General features: G+C 37.7%; 1 protein-coding gene across 1 annotated transcript in view; it reads left to right on the top strand.

Moving 5' to 3' along the window:
• The first annotated feature begins 8146 nt into the window (after window positions 1–8146).
• LOC307185051 (nuclear envelope pore membrane protein POM 121-like) overlaps window positions 8147–18158 on the top strand; it is a 35133-nt gene continuing 25121 nt past the window's right edge. The window contains exon 1 of the mRNA XM_079918834.1: window positions 8147–17805. The gene's annotated coding sequence lies outside the window, so the exon portion shown is untranslated. The remainder of the gene's footprint in view (window positions 17806–18158) is intronic.

Genomic DNA, 18158 nt, shown 5'->3' with positions numbered 1-18158 from the left:
AGTAGTTGTGGCTCAGTGGCCCTAGAGCACAGGCTCAGTAGTTGTGGCGCACGGGCTTAGTTGTTCCGCGGCATGTGGGAGCTTCCCAGACCAGGGCCCGAACCCATGTCCCCTGCACTGGCAGGAGGATTCCCAACCACTGTTCCACCAGGGAAGTCCCCACACAGAGAATCTTAAGGTCAAAACATACAACTCGATTAACTACACTTCCTCCTGTTCACATTTCCCTCATCTTTTCTTCATCTTCTGTCTATGTTTCCTTGGCCCTGTTTATATTAAGTGCTTTTGCCATTATATTTGATTGTCTGTATTCCGGTGAGTTACCACAATGCTTTATGAGACATGGTAGGATATAAATGCATTTAAGTAATATATATATATATATATATATATGTAGTTTGCTTGAGTGCAGTTTTTTTTGTTTTCTGCACTGAATTCATTAGCATGGGTCGGTATAAAATGTAGCATAGGTCAATATGTAATTTGTAAACTAATAAGGTCTTAAAAGTGAGGAATTAAGTCTTTTAAATTTAATTATTTATTGTAAAGAGCAGAATAGCATACATAAACAGGTGCCTAAGGAAAATTTGTATTCTAATATGGAACTCTCATGAACACTTTTTTTTTCTTCTAATGGTATGATAGTAGGCCATTTGATTATTTCTATTTTTATGGCTTTAACTTTAGAACAATGAAATATTCATAAATTTTAAAAAGTATTTTTCTTTATTTGATGCGGGTGGGATAATGGAGAAATGAAAAGTCAAACACCTATTGAGGAATCCATACTTGTCTATATATTGTGTACTTTTATTTCAATAACTGATTTAAAATTCCTAAAAGGATGCTATAATAAGTTATTATGCCATTTTACAGACTGAATTAAGTGAATTTCAGGGAGGTATGAAACTTGCCTAAGGCTATCCAGCTGCTAAGCGGTAGGAGTGAGAATTAAATCCAGGTATACCTATCGCCAAAGTTTCTGCTCATCTTTTTATATCATCCACTTTTAATAGCCAATGCTTTCCTGCTTACAGATATGACTGAGGTTTCCAGATAGTCAACATTCCTTTGTAATCAGATAGAAAACTTACTGTTGATTCTTTAAAGACATATTCCTTTTCCATTAAGTGACTTTAGTTGTTCAAATAATACTTCCAGACAGTAGTAATCACACAGTTGGAGACTAAGAACAGAACTCAGGGATGTGTCTAGCAGTCAGTAAAGACCAACTGGGCTCACTGATGATATTTACGGTCATTTCCGCTAGACTAACATAATCTTATTAATAAGACCCTAATAATTCACAGTACTGCCCTTGCCTGATTGTTTGTTCTTCTCCCTCTATCACTCTCTCTTTCCCCATATTATTATTATTTTTGGCAATTTTTGGTGAATTAAATTCAGGGATTAGTATTCAGGAGTACTAGTCACAAAAGCAGAGAATCTTAGCTCACCAAAGGAAGAAAATAGAGAAAAAGTATAAATTATATGAATACACACACATACACACATGTGCCAACTATATGCTGCACTTCTCCAAAATCTATTCAGTATCTGCACATTTACTGTATATTAGCAGTAAGACCAGAAATGAGCGTAACGCTCTGTTTACAAGGCACCGAAAACAGACCCAAATATGGAAATTACTAGCAATGAGAATGGGGAAGAAAGACTACAACAAGGAATGTAGATGATATTTTTGTTTCCTAGCTATGATGCCAAATATTGAACTTTCAACATGAGACAAGGAGGCCATAAAAAGTTGTATTAGTTTCCTAGAGCTGCCATGACAAAGTACCAGAGACTGAGGAGGTTAAACAACAGAAATTTACTCACTCACAGGTCTAGAGGCTAGAAATCTGACATAAGGTGTCAGCAGGATTGATTTCTTCTCAAGTATCTCTTCTTGGTTTGTAGATGCCATGTTTTCCTTTTGTCTTCACATGGTCTTCTCTCTGTGCATGTCTGTGTCCTAATATTTTCTTTTTATAAGGACACCAGTCATATTGGATTAAAGCCCACCCATTTGACCTCATTTGACCTCAGTTACCTATTTAAGGGCCTTATCTCCAAATACAGTCATATTACCAGGTATTGGGGGTTAAGACTTCCACATATTAACTTGAGCAGGACACAATTCAGCTGATAATAGAAGATAAGAGTAATTTAAGCAAGTAAGTAACTATTGTTTACAGTGAGTTGCTTAAGGATATGAATTTACTCAAGAAAAACAAGAAGAAATTACATAACACTGTACGTTATACAAAGATATTAAATTAATCATCATAACATCCTGTGAGATGGGCGTTAAATCAGACTAAGCAAGATGAAGCAACTTATCCAGAATTGTATAGTTGGTACTTTCTAGAATTTAAACCAGGTATTTTCCCAGTTCCATTCTACGTTATATATTCATTTCATTATTTGAAATGAATTTTGAGTCTTCATTTTGCTTAGTTTCTGAAGTTACATGGGGATAGAATGGAGTTGGATATTTTCAGTGACATTCACACATGGGGAAGGAAATTGAGTCCAGAAGCTTCAGCAATGTTTCCATGGAGAACACTAACAACAGAACCAGAAACACCGTTATCCTTTTGGTTCAGTGATCTTTCCTGAAGCACTACAAGAATCAATTTTAAGAAGCCCAGTGTTTTCCAAACTTTCACCAATGGGCTCTGTAGGGTCCTCTAACAGTATCTAAGAGACTAACTAGTTTCACATCCCAAGCCACTTAAGACAAGGAGTTCTGATTGTTCTCTGTGAGGAAATCAAGTGACAATCATAGCTGGTGATTTAGGATAGTTTCTTCAGGGCCCAGGCAAAACCTAATACACAGTAATAATCAGTTAACTGCATCTTTGACAAGGATTAATCAGGTATCAAAGAGGTCTATAAATTGGGAGAAGTTATGATCAAAGAGAAACATAGACCACAGATATTTAATTAATGCTCAATTTTTTATGAGTTTAACTTTGGTTAACCTAATTTTCCTTCTTCTAGACAACTTCCAATTCGTCTCCACAAAGAGACCAGAATAATCACCTTCCAATACACGATTTATTGTGTTGCTTTAATTTAAAGCATACAGTGACTTCGACATTCACTCCACCAAGTTTTGCCAGGAGAGAAAAGGAGACGTGATATTTTGTCTTGAATTAGATATGCCACCATACTTGACTTAGCTCATCCTACTGGAAGCTCTTTGAGGGCAGATTCTACAGTCTTGTCTTACATCCTCTACGGAATCAAGCCAAGGGAATCACACACAGTTACAGCTGGAAAAACATTTGTTCTGGGTTAATACTTTTAGCCTTTACCACCAAGACTTTATCACCAAGACCTATCTTTACAGTCTCGAAACAGGAGACCTTCTTGCCTTCCCTTTTCATATTGACTAGGAAGGTAAAGGGAAGAACTGAGAAGTACCCAAAGTCAGCTAGCAGCCAGCACAGATAAATCATCGGTGGAGATAGTGTTTCTTTCAAAAGATATAAACATAAGAGGAAGTCCTAGTGTTTGAAACAACTGTGCATAATAAAATTCCATGAAAACCTAGAAATCCAGATGCAGATCAGTAACATATTGGTTAAATAAGCTGTTATGTTCATGCAATGGACAAGTGTACATACATTAAGAAGAACGAGATACTCTTTTCTATGAGATTCTCTTTTCACTGAACTCATCAGTGCTGCAAACACAATGTTACATAATACTTCTTCTTTAACATTACATCAGGCATCCTCATCTTGTCCTGCATTTATTGCCAGTGTTACTAAAGTCTATCACTTACCTCTTTCTCTTTTAGACATATAATTTCTTCTTATTTTGGAAGCATTCATCAATCCCTATTTTACTCTTTCTTTTAAATTACAAATGAATATTGAATTTTATAAAATATCTTTTGGGGGATATTTCAAGTGACTGTATACTTTTGCTCTCCTTTGACCTTGTTATATGGTAAATTATATTTTGTTATTTTATATTATGCTATTTATTATATATTGTATTCTGTTTACTAATGACATTTATTATATTATAATTACATTATTTTTAAGGTAGCATTTTGTTTTAGATAGACAAAACAACCAGTGGAATAGGAAGTATCTTAAAATTAGATGCAAGAGCATAAGGGAATTGAGATTAAAATAAAATTCACATTTTGGATCAGTAGCAAAAATTATTCAACAAAAGTGGGAAAATATGGCTATCATAGAATTACTAAATTCTAGATACAGCAACCAGTTAAAAGTTAAAAAATAATGAAAGTGTAAAAGTATCAGAAACCCGGGAGACTTGAAATAAATTATTCATGAGGAATACCTTTCTAAGATACAAAGAGAAAAGGATACATTTAATTATATAAGAATTAAAATTTTCCTCATGGCAAAATGCACTATAAAGGTCAGAAAACAAGCAAAAGAAATTGGGAAATATATTTAGAAATGGATATGCCTTCTTTACAACTTTTGAGAGAAGCACATGTTTCTTTTTCCTTTAACCTGTTATGTGGGTATTAATCTATAATGTAAGTGCATGGTTCCTTTCCTTTAACCTGTAATGTGAGATTTAATCTATATGTAAGTGCATGGTTCCTTTCCTTTCATCTGTAATGCGAGTGTCAACATGGGGCACTGCTTCCAAGCACAGACTTTGGATGTTCCTGTACTGGTCCCGTCACTGACCATCCACAAAAACTTACAAATGTTGCTTTAGTTTCCTGGGGGTTAGCGTCTTAGCTAAGAAATGGAAGCAAAATAGAACTTTCCCCCAGGGATGATAGAAGGTTTAAAGGAGTAAATATGTAAGTGACTTGGCACAGTGCCTAGTACAAGAGAGATCAATATAAGTACTTACCAATTTGTTAAAGAGACACATGAAAGAAATAAAATGTGGTGATTTCAATCTATTGATATATATTCTTGACATTAAACTACATTGGATGACCTAACTTGCTCGTGCTTTTTCTTACTCTAGTGAACTTGGGTAGCTAATATCATAGTTTAAAAGTTTTCCTTTTATATTTACAAGTAAATTTGACCTGTAAATTTCTTTTTCCTTACAGTCCTAATCTATTTTCAGTATTAGGATTATATAGACTTCATAAGATGAATAAAGGAGCATTCTTCCTTTGCTACTCCCTAGAAGTTTTTCTTTGTTAATATTGATGTTATCTGTTTAACAGAAGTTGGATAGAATTCACCTCCCAAATGATCTGGCCGGGTCTGGTATTTTCTTGGTGAAAGCTTGTAAACTATTGACTTAATTCCTTTACTGGTGTAAGAACTCCAGCTACAAATTTCCGCTTGTGTCAGTTTTGGTAAACTTTAGGAGCTAGGAAATTGTCCACTTTACAGAAATGTTCAAATTTACTGGCATTTCATATATTCTCTGTTTGTACTCTCTGCTATAACATTGTCCTGATTCTTTCTGTATATTGTTTACTTACGTTTTTGTTTTGCTTAATCAAAGTTTGTTTTTTTAAATCTTTTCAAAGAATATTCTTTTGACTTACTAAATCACCTCAATTTTATACTGTTTTCTGTTTTATTAAGTTCTGCTCATATCTTTATTGTCTCTTTTTCTATGTTCTCAGGGTTTATTGTTTTACTCTTCTGATGTCAATTAAAACACTTGGTTATTAATTTTAATAAATCTTTTGACTTATAAACAGTTGAACTTTTTGAAGGTTCCAGCTTAGTTGTACGTATCTAAGGGTCAGCTCCTCCTCATAGTTGCTGGCCTAAGGCTTAGTTCACCCTATAGCCATGTATATATTGACATTTTTTCCCCTCGACTTTCTGTGTTTTGCTACTTCTCACTTCTCTTTGCAGAGAAGCCCTTTGAAATACCCTTAACTTATTTTACAGCCAATAAGTCTTTAAAATACTGTGTATTTTTTAAGATAAATCAACTTATATAATTAGGCAGGAAATCTGACCTGCCATATTTTTAAAAACAGCATAATTTCACTCTTCTCCACGATTAATCTGCTGTATTACACGACCTTCGAGTTTTTAGCTTTAACAATGACATGTACTCTAAAAATGTTTGAAAGATCCTACCCAGTCTTTTAAAACATCCTTGCTCCTTGTTTCAGTTCTAGTTTTATGTATATTTTCTGCCTGGCACCTGATTATTCCAACATCTGATGGATGGCCTTGGGAATCTAATTCTGCTATTGATTGTTTTTGCTGATTCTCTCCACTTGTAGCTGATTTCTTCATTATTGTGTAAATTTAGATCATGAGCTCACGTTTAGCTAAACTTTATCTGTGGGAACGCTATAGGCCTGTGTTGAAGGTCTACCTCTCCAGAAAGGGTTTAGTTTTGTGTTTGGAATACCACCGATTTGGGAGCATTGTAAGTTAATTTCTTAGCTTCTGTTTGCAAGACCGCAAATAAATTTGCAACCCAAACACTGTGAACACAGATCTGCGGTTCAGAATTCTCAAGATTTCCTACCTGTTTCCTACCCAGAGCAGAGGCCAAGAGAATTTGCTCTTAGTCTCCCTTTGCCAGCAGATATTTTTTTCTCCTGGCACACCCTTTCATTAAAGGTGAAGCCAGGGATAGGTAGGTTTAGTTCTAACTTCCCATCTAGTAGGGATGGAGTCTTACCTCCTGCCTCCCATGTGGTCATGGCCATTTAAAAACAAGTCTCTATACCAGGTGTGTCATTCAACTACGGCCTGTATTCCAAATCCAGACAGCTGCCTATTTTTTATGGCCTATGAGCTATGAATAGTTTTCACGTTTTAACTGGTAGCATTTTAAGTGGTTACCTAAGTACCTAAATAATATCCTCAATTTGGCCTCTTTGGTCTACAAAGCCTAAAATATTTGCCATTTGGCTCCATAAAAACAGGAGTTCCAGCTTCTGTTCTAAGCTATCAAGATCTTCAATCCACTCTTAATAGAGCTATCACTCTCACACATGGACCACCCTTCCTTCATGGGTACTGGAAATTTCGACTGCACACTTCCAAAATCAACCACGCACTTAAAAATAAGTTGTGTACATTTAACCTAGCATACCTAACCCTTTTCTTTTAGGAGAGTTTTTCAAGTAATCTTGCCCACCATATTTTTCAGAACTTCATTAATAATGGCAAAAAACTGGGCTTACCTGGTGGCGCAGTGGTTGAGAGTCTGCCTGCCGATGCAGGGGACACGGGTTCGTGCCCCGGTCCGGGAAGATCCCACATGCCGTGGAGCGGCTGGGCCCGTGAGCCATGGCCGCTGAGCCTGCGCGTCCGGAGCCTGTGCTCCGCAACAGGAGAGGCCACAACAGTGAGAGGCCTACGTACCAAAAAAACAAACAAAAAACAAAAAAAGGCAAAAAATTAAAACAACTTAACATTCAACAAAAATGGGAAATGTTCATAACAATTATAGAAGCACATACAGTAGAAAACTATAAACTGTTATTGAAAGAGTGAGACATAACCTTTTATTCTTAGAGAACTATGTTTATTTAGGTCCCTTTTGTTTAAATAAGTGTATTTCTGTGTATGTATGTATACAGTCATGTATTTATATACACATACATTATTTGTATGATATATTTATATAAACATATGAAATACATACCTATACACATACCTTTGATTTATATTTGTATACATACACAGGAATATAATTATATATTATATATTTATATACATTGAACTGAATACTGGTGGTATACATATATATCATGTATAAACGTGTGTCTATGTGCATGTGTAGAAAAGCAGGTTGAGAGATATGGAAGCGTGAGTTAGACAGGGTTCAAGATTTTAAAAGTAGTTATGTGTAGGTAGTGAGGTTAAGGCCCATTTGATTGAAAATATTGCATATTTTTACATCAATTGTTATGATGACCAGATTCCTATGTAAATAAAATTATAAATAGCTATACATACTCGTATGTGTAATGTATAACCAAAAGATATATAGTTTTATATATGTATTATATTTATATTATATAATACAATTATACTAATACATTATATATTGTGTTATATAGAATATATTAACTATAGTGTATTATATCAGATAATAATAATTATATATTTATATATTATGATATAATTGTTTTAAAATCAATATTACAGGATATATCATATTAATATTATGAACATATTAACCATAGAAATACATTTCATTACTCATATATTTTGTATATAATATATGCTAGGCAAAAATATATATTAATATAATACATAATTGTTATACACTAATATAAATATTAGTATATTACATTTATACATCAATATAATATTTAATATTGGTATATTTATATTATTTTTAATATATACATAGCTAATGCTCTTTAAAGCCATCTGCTACAAGTAGAATAAGACCAGGAGTATGGCCAAAGCAAATTGTAAAAATATTAGATTACTTATATTCATTTTTATGTCATTCTCCTGGAATCTGCATCTGGCTATTAGAGAGGACACACAGCAAAATCAACAAAAAGTGCCCAGGACATAGGATCCTTTCTTCATTGGAACCTCAAAGGAAACACAGTGCTATTTAGTCCCCCTTCAAAGAGCCAAGAGCAAACCTTGAAGCACCCAGTAAAAGCCAATTCAAACAAAAAAGCTTTTCCACTTAAACTGGAAAACGTTAAGTTCCCAAGAGGCCCCCTACATCAACCACTGAAGCTCATTTGGCAGTAAAAACCGAACAACAAGAAACGCAAAACAATAGGTGTTTTACCAAAAACACAAAAAAGCAGCTAATTAGTGTCTTTCCTGTTTGAGAGAAGGGGGTGGGAAGTGGGCAGAAGACCTGATAGGAAAGATAAAAAGAAAAGGAAAAGGAAAATAACAGTTTCCAGTTTGACACTCAAGCTGTCTTCTGCATCCATTTCGTCAAGACCACCAAGTCAATGTGGAGGCTTTTTCCTCCTTCCCTTTTCTTTTCATGAGACCGATCACAACCAGCACTGCAGATTCCATCCAATTAAGGAATGCTGTTGCCTACAGGTGTGAATGAGCTGTGAGTAAAGTACTGAAGTAGAGGACACCTAAAGTGAAACGATTTCATGAATGTCCACGTGGCTGAGCAGCAAGTTAACCTTTCATAGATGTGCTAAAGAAGAAGAGTTGGGTTTTATTTTATTTACTTTTCCCTGGACTGTGTTGAATGACTATCATCGACAAGTTCAGGCTACTTTTTGCTGAGGATTAATGCACTGGGAGAGCTGAGAGAACACTCAACAGTAGAGCTGTCTTTTTCTTGACCAGTTCACCTTAGTTTCCCAAACTCTAAGTCTTTCCCTAATTCTTTCTCCTTTTTATTGTAGTAAAATGAACATAACACAAAATCCACCATTTTGATCATTTTACAATTCACTGTACCATTCAGTGGAATTTACTACTGTCACAATGTTGTGCAACTATCACCACTGTCCAACTACAAAACATTTTCATCACCCCAAGAGGAAACATACACCCATTTTGAGGAGTCATTCCCTATATCCCTCTCTTCCAAACCCCTGGAAACCACTAATGTATAATATTTTCCGTGTGTATGGATTTGCCACTGCTGGACATTTCATATAAATGGAAGCATACAATATAGAGCCTTTCGAGCCTGACTTCTTTCACTTAGTTGCATCCATGATGTAGCATGTATCATTAATCCATTCACTTTTATGGCTGAATTCCCTGATCCTGTTTTCTTCATACTGTTTGAATACAAAATTTAAAATAAGTTGAGAGTGAAGCTCTGTTTGAAGGGCACATCTACGAGGCCAACTCTTTTAAAAAAGGTGAAAAGGGAGATATTGTTGTGAAATGATAATCGTTGAGAAGCCTCAGCCAATTTGATAATAAAAAGTTTGGGAAATGTTGCAAAAAATTATCTGCTTTATATTAAAAGCCTTTTAAGCAAGGATTCAGGAGATTGTCTGTTTCTTGCAGGTAACTTAAATGAGTCAGAAGGAAATAACTGTGCTTTAAAACAGATTTTGAAAGGATTCTATTTATTCTTAATAGACAAATGGGAGTACAGGTAGTTCACATCCAATATGGACTCCCTGTGCAAACACTGTTTATCGTTTTAGCCACCACTATCAAATTATATTTCTTGAGAGTAAGGCAGCTCAATTCCTGCATATTACTTTTTTTCCTGCATATTACTTTTTAAAATTCATCTATCAAATTATCAGATTCATCAATCCATTAATACAGTATAAACAAGAGATGTTCATGTTTCAGTGCAGTTCAAATATCAGGTATAAAGAACCACCAGCAAGAAAAAGAATCCTATATCTCTTGCCAGAATGTGGTCAGCTCTGGGGTGCTTTGCTAGCTGAAACACACTTTCATTGTTAAGAGGATAGAGGCTGTTTAAGAGGGATGAGAGCCAAAAAATGTTAACTACGTGTATGTGTTAAGAACAGTGCTAGGTTATCTCATATTCTATATCAGCCAAGGCTCACCATTTTACATATGTGAAAAGCGAAGTTAAAAGTGTTTTAGTAGGGCTTCCCTGGTGGTGCAGTGGTTAAGAATCTGCCTGCCAGTGCAGGGGACGCGGGTTTGAGCCCTGGTCCGGGAAGCTCCCACATGCCACGGAGCAACTAAGAGCATGCGCCACAACTACTGAGCCTGAACTCTAGAGCCCGTGAACCACAACTACTGAAGCCCACACACCTAGACCCCGTGCTCAGCAACAAAGAGAAGCCACCACAATGAGAAGCCCGCGCACCGTAACAAAGAGTAGCCCCCGCTCACCGCAACTAGAGAAAGCCCGCGCATGGCAAGGAAGAGCCAACGCAGCCAAAAATAAATAAATAAATCTATTTTTTTTTAAAAAAGTGTTTTAGTAACTTACTAAAAGGCACGCAATCAGTAAATCTGAGCAAGAATTCAATCCCAAATCTGTCACACTGAAGTTTAAGCTAATACATGAGATTAATAAAAACAGCATTAAATTAAAAGTTCAGAGATATTTTTAATTTCATACTCTTTCACTAACGCTCTTTGGAGATAAATCATTTCTTTTATATGGGCCTTAGTTTTCACAACTATCATAGTTGGAAGCTTGACTAGATGATCTGTATGTAGTCTTCCAATTCTAAAATGTTCCACTCATTTGGATTCCTACAATAATTGCCCTTGCGATACATGCATGCTGCCACCAAGTAGCCGTAGAGACTATTAGTTCCTTTTATATCCCTAGTGGGGAGTGCATTTTGACATCAGACTTACCAGTCAATAGTACAACCTGTTACTATAACTATAAAATAACAAAATAATCTGGTATTATTTCCTGTAAAGCAGAAGCTTTACATTGTCTGTGCATCATATCAGAATCACCTGTAGGTTTGTTTGGTTGTGTTTTAACATCTTTATTGGAGTATAATTGCTTTACAATGGTGTGTTAGTTTCTGCTTTATAACACCTGTAGGTTTTTAAACATAGAGGAAATGCATAACCCATTGAATGAGAATCTTCAGAGACAGGACATGGGCATCTGGATTTTTGGGCTCCCATCATCCGTTTATTTTATTTTATTTTATTTTTTGCCTATGTACAATATTTGTCACATCCTCTTGAATCTTTAAATGTTTCTTTTTGTTTGAAAATTTTAGAATATTCCATAATCTTCACCTACTTTTCATAAGGTGTTATCTGTTATGTTTATTCGATCTTCTGCTTCTCCTGGTTGTCTTCTTTTTTTCCTTTTTTTTTTTGGCGGGGGAGGGGGCCCTGCCTCATGGCTTGCAGGATCTTAGTTCCCTGACCGGGAATTGGACCCCAGGGCCCCAGCAGTGAAAGCGCCAAGTTCTAACCACTGGACCACCAGGGAAGTCCCAAGACTTCTGTTTTAAATGACTTTTTTTCCCACTCTAATTCATTCCTGGGATCAGTTTCATGTTTGAACATTAAACCAACCTTGCATTACTAGAATAAAGCTACTTTGATTGTGATATATGATTGTTTTACATACCATGGATACAGTTTGTGCTTCTGTTTACACATTTTGCATGCATGTTCAAAAGAGAAACTGGCCTGTGATTCTATTCTTGTAATATTCTTTTTAGTTTTGATCTGAAGCTTATGTTGGCCTTATAAATATTTGAGCAATATATACTTTTCTGTCTCCTGGAAGATTTTTATGTAAGATTACCAATATTTCTTCCCTAAATATTTGGAAGAATTTACTTGGAAAGCCATTTATCCCTGGCAATCATTTTCTGTAAAGGTACTTAATTATACAAACAACTTTTGCAGTAGATATAGGTTTTTGAGATATGTTTTCTTTCTTGGGTTAGTCTTGTTAGCTTGCATTTTTAAAGAATTTGTCATTTTCGATGAATTTTCAAATTTATAAATATAAAATTGTCATAATTTTAACAGCTTTATTGGGATGTTATTTAAATACCATAATTTCAACACTTTAATGTATACAATTCAGTGGTTCTGAGTGTAACCACTAAAAGACTTGGGTAAGCATCACAACAATCCAATTTTAGATTTCTGTCCCCCCACAAAAAACCCATTACACATTAACAAGCTTTTTTCAATCTCCTCAACCCTCTCAGCCCTAGGCAACCACTCATCTACTTCCTGTCTCTACAGATTTGCTATTCTGGGCATTTCATATAAATGGGACCGTACAATATGTGATCTTTTGTGAGTGGCTGCTTTTACTTTACATAATGCTTTCATGGTTCATCTATGTTGTAACATGGATCAGTAGATCGTTCCTTTCTATAGCTGAATGCTATTCTATTGTATGGATATTCCACATTTTGTTTATTCATTTATCCAGTTGTCATTTGAATTATTTCCACCTTTTGTTTTTAGAAATATGCTTCTATGAACATTCACGTACAAGCTTTTGTGCAGACATAAGTTTTTATTTCTCTTAGGTATATATTTAGTACTGGAACTGCTGGGTCATAGGGTAACTCTATGTTTAACACTTGCAGGAACTCTCAAGCTGTTTTGTAAAATGGCCGCACCATTTTACATTCCCACCAGCAATGTATGTGGGTTTCAATCTCTTCTCTTACAGCCTAGCATGTCATCTATGCTGGAAACGTTTCACATGTGGTTGAGCAGGATGAGTATTTTACTCTTTGGTTGAGTGTTCTGTAAACATTTATTAGGTCTTGTTAATTCATAGTCTTGTCCAAGTCTTCTATATCGTTGTTGATCTTCTGCCTAACTGTTCTATCCATTATTGACTGTGGAGTACTGAAGCCTCTACCCAATGTTGTGCAATTATCTATTTTTTCCTTCAATTCTTCATGGATTTTGGTATTTTCTTCTTCGTGTATTTTGGTTTTACCTTATTCAGGGCAAATAGGGTAAAGATTTTTGTATCTTCCCTTTCTTTATCATAAAATGTCCCTTTTCATATCTAGTAACTTTTTTGTTTGTTTTAAAGTCTATTTTTTCTGGTATTAGTATAGCCACTTCAGCAATGCTTACGGTTGCTATTTGCATGATGTATATTTTTTCATCCTTTTACTTTGTACACATTAGACTTTTGAATCCAAGGAGTGTCTCCTATAGAAAACATTTTTTAATACCCAGTTCGACAATATATGCCTTTTGATTATACTGTTTAATTCATTTACATTTAGTTTTTATTATTGATATGGTAGGATTTATTTATGTCTATCATTTTACCTTTGGTTTTCTACATGCCTCATGTTTTTGCTTTTTTGTTATTGTTCCTCCAGTTTCCTTTTATAGTAGGTAGATATTTTCTACCGTAACATGTAATTCCTTTAATGATTTTTAACCACATTGTTTGAGTAATGGCTGCACTAGGGCTTATGTAATACATCTCAGAATCTCTTCAGATTTTTACTAGGTTCATTCCAGATAGAAACAGAAACTGTACTTTTATAGAGCTGTATGCCTTCCCCTCTTTTTTGTTTTTATTACATTTATATATGTTACATACTTAACAACATATTATTATAATAATTACTTCTCACAAGCTTATTTTTTCAAAGAGCTTAGAGAAGAAAGTTGAGCAAATAAATATTTTTGAGTTTGTCCGGTTAATCTATTTACCATTTCTGGTTCTCTTCCTTTCTTCCTGCGGATTCAGCTTATGATCTACTGTCATTTTTATTCTAACACAGCTTTGTTCTCACTGCCTTCGTTGTGCCATATCATCAAATATATGATTTTTTTATGTTATATAGAGAACAATCCAAATATAGTCATATTGTTTAGACACTTACTTTTTAAATTAGTTAAGAGAAGAAAGGAGAAGAAATTTGAAATTACAGTATCTTTTATAATTCTCTCCACAACTGCTCTAGTCAGCATTCTTTGTTTTGTTTGTATGGCTTGAGTTACTGTCTGCTATCATTTGAAGAACTTCCACTAGTATTGCTTGTGAAGCCCGTCTGCTAACAATGAACTCACTCAGTTTCTGTTTCTGTTTCTGAGTTATGGTGAAGTATTGATGATAAGTTGTGGAGTGGTAGGAAAAACTAAAATGCGATGTGCTGTATGATGTATGTTTCACTGAAGTGTCTTGGTCAAATTCTAATGATTTATGATAGAAATCACATAAAGCAAGCATCACAATTCTCCAGGAATGTTCTGTAGAATGCTAATGTTAATGATGAATATGTGATCCCAAATCTTTCACTTGTATTGACCTTATCTCAGTAATTCTTCTCCCAACAATGCCGTAACTAGAGTTGAGTTCTAAAGTGTACCTTCCTCTTTTCCAATAGAAATGGTCCCACAATTTCAGAAAGTTCTCAAAGGTGAAAAAGTGCACACGGCGTTTATCACGTTTGCAAATGCCAATGAAAATGCTAAGGTAACACTGTCCAAAATGCAATATTCTTCTGTGAGGGCACCCAACTTTAAACAAATACACATATTCTAAATACAGCTTAGATCTGTGACATGTTTTGGCCAATGAAGTGTGAGCAGACATGATGGCCTTCAATGAGCAGCAGAGGCCTTAAATGGGCTTGTGCAGTTGGGCTCACCTCTTATGTTTCAGTGAACTTTGTGAGAAGACAGGGCCTGGGAGCTGCGGCCTCACAGTTGGGCTCCAGAGGAAGATGTGTGTTACAGACCTCAAACTGACCCAAAACACGGAGCAAAACCAGCCATCTAGAGGTCTAAAAGAGGGCCACTGCAGCTAGCCAATAGGTCCAAGAAAAATAAATTCTTGTTTATGGAACTGAGTTTTGGGTCGATTTGTTCCAAAGCATTATCACAGCAAGAACTGACTAACACAACATCCTCCAAATCATTGTTATGTAAATGGCTGCCACCATGCCTACAAGTAAGGCAATTGTGTACTCAAATTGTGAGAGTTCTTGAACTCTTGGTGCCTCTCCAACACAATGTACATGGCTAAATTTCCACAAATAAGTTCACTAATATACCACAGAGATCTCCCTAAGCTTTTATTAAATGTAATGCAAAGTTTATTCTTTTCATTTTCTGCTTCTACATAGTTAAAATGCTTTTTGTCAATGTAAAATGGCTCTTACCTTTTGGCTTCTGTCGTGAGAGTCTTTTGAACTCTGAAACACTGTAGGATATCACCTATAAATGGAATCTAAAACATACAACAATTGAACGAATATAACAAAAAAGAAGGAGAGTCACCGATATAGAGAACAAACTAATGGTTGCCAGTGCGGAGGGGGAGGAGGGGGCAATACAGGGGTGGGGAAGTGAGAGATGTAAACTACTGGGTGTACGACAGGCTCAAGGATGTATTGTAGAACACAGGGAATATAGCCAATATTTGGTAATAACTGTAAATGTAAAGTAACCTTTAAAAAAGATATAAAATTTTTTTAAAAAAGAAATCTTACTTAAAATTCGAAACAATTTAAATGTCCATCAACAGGAAAATGCACATATAAATTATTGGATTTCCCTACATGGGAATCCTACGTAGCGAGGAAAGTACATGAACTAGACAGATCTTTACGTGTCAGCATGGATGAACCTTGCAAAGATAACGCTAAATAAAGCAAGTAACAAGAGAAAACAAAATAAAATACGATATGCAGTTTAAGAATACTTAAACATGTAGCCTACATAGAAAGACATCCATGCCACTGATGGAGACCAAGTTCAGAAGAGTGGTTACCCAGGGTCAGCTGGGGAATTGCTGTGCTTGGGAAAGTGGTCACACCAGAGACTCTTCAACAGGAATGGTAATGTTTCACTTCACACACTGGCTGGAGGACGGAGGAGTGTCTGCGGTGTTATAATGTGAGCACGCTGCATGTAAAAGCCATTGCTGACCACATCTAGGGGAACTGATGAGTGGGAGCTGGTAGTGGGTGGAGGCATCCAGAAGGTGGTGGTAGAAGAGGAACATTGTACACGTAACGCCTAAGGCCTGACCAGAGGACGACCATTGCTCTAGAAACTGGACACAAATCCAACTTCTACGGCCAATCCTAGAAGACAAACTGAGGCATATTTAAAATTTTAACACTTTATGTGCGCAAAAATAGATTCAATTCACGCACCACAAAGCGGAAGAGGTGAGGAGCACTCCAGCCACAGGAGCTGCAGAGATGTTTATTTTAAAAGGGCAGAAGCAAAGCAAGGAAACGAGTGATTTGCTATGGCTTTAACGCCTAGTTGGTGGTTTGTGACTGGGTGTCCTCAGCGGTGTTCGTCACCCTGAGGCGCTGACAGGCTTAGATTTGGGTTGGTTTAAGTGGGCGACCGCATCGCTAGAGCCACCGCAGGCTAACGGCCTCCTTGCAGGGTTAATTTACTAACACCAATTGTCTGAGTCCTTCCTCTTACTCAGTCACTTCACTTCCTACGCCTCACTTTCTCTTCTGCAAAGTGGATATTCAGTAGTAAATTCTCTGTGGAGGTGTCAGTACAAAAAAAGTGATTATTAGGAACCACGATCATGTCCTGAATGCACGGAACACGTCACCGTTTGCCAACCACCGTGTCAAGCCAGCAGAAACGACAGAAATTAAGAGCTCTCCGCAGAAATTCACACACCCGTGCACCAGGTAAGGGACCACAGGCAGACGTTCACTCAGCCTTTCCTGTGTCCCTCACGGAGTTCACGCTCTCTTCTGGGCGGGGCGAGCACAGACACTTAGCGGGAGTTTAACTACTTTTAAAATGTGCTGATACAACCATGTCTCACTTTTGTTTGGATCAGTCAGCAAACGCTTTTTGGAAACCCCAAATTCTCCACACCTCCTACCTTTCACGCTCCCCTAGTCTCGAAGCTGCCGACACCGCTCCTCAGGCCGCGTCGTCAGGAGAGGCGGGTCTGCGTGCGGACGCACGGCGAGCTCGCAGAAGTCCTCGAGCCCCGCCCCCACGGGCCCGCCGGGAGGCTTAAACCGCAACCGCGCGGCTCGGGAGGGCGTTGATGCCCGCGCCAACACCAGGCCGCGCGTGGGCTCCGGAGCGAGGCATGGAGGGCCCGGCCTAGCTTGGGCCCGTGGCCCTGTGTCTTCGGGCCGCAGCCGCCGGGCGGTGGGCGCCCGAGGGGCCGGGAGGCGAGCCGGGGCCCCCAGGCGGGTGTGGGCATCCTGTCTGCAGCCAGCGTCCCCGAGGCCGCGCTCAGGCCGTGAACACTCGGTGAAGCTGCGCCCGGACAGCGCGGCCGACTCCTTCTCGCGCTCTGAGGACCTGTGCGCGCTGCAGGACTCGGTGCCTCTGCCCTCCGTGCGGGCTTCCCTGAGGGAGGGCCTGCTGGACTTAACGCCTTCTGCCTCCGCGGGTAGACTGGGCGCCGCTCCTGAGCACCCTCTGCCCCTGATCTGTATCCAGAGCTTCTTCCAGCCACGGCTTGTCGAGACAGGTTTGTACTTCCCGCTTCCAGGGGCCCTCGTGTGGGCGGTGAGAAGCGGGGTTTTAAATGGTTAACGGTGGAGGGTGGGCACTGGAACCGGTGCCCAGTGACCGGGTGTACGTGCACTGGACGGGGCGTGCGGCCTAGGACTCCTGCCAGCTCGGTGACCCCGGCCGAGTGCCTTAAGGCTTCAAGGTCTCAGTGTTCTCATCTGTAGCATGGGCTTCACAGGACCCAGCCTCTGTGGCGGTTACAAGGATGCACTGTGTTAATGCTTCTAGACTCTACAAAGTAGAACACTTAGCACAGTTTGGAGCATCGTTAATTGTTGCACAGATGTTACCTGGTCTGTTGAATGACTT

This window comes from Stenella coeruleoalba, assembly GCF_951394435.1.
Source record: "Stenella coeruleoalba genome assembly, chromosome: 3".
In the NCBI taxonomy this organism is placed as follows: domain Eukaryota; kingdom Metazoa; phylum Chordata; class Mammalia; order Artiodactyla; family Delphinidae; genus Stenella; species Stenella coeruleoalba.
The sequence above is the reverse complement of the archived record's forward strand: the minus strand, read 5'-3'. Positions and strand labels throughout refer to the sequence as shown.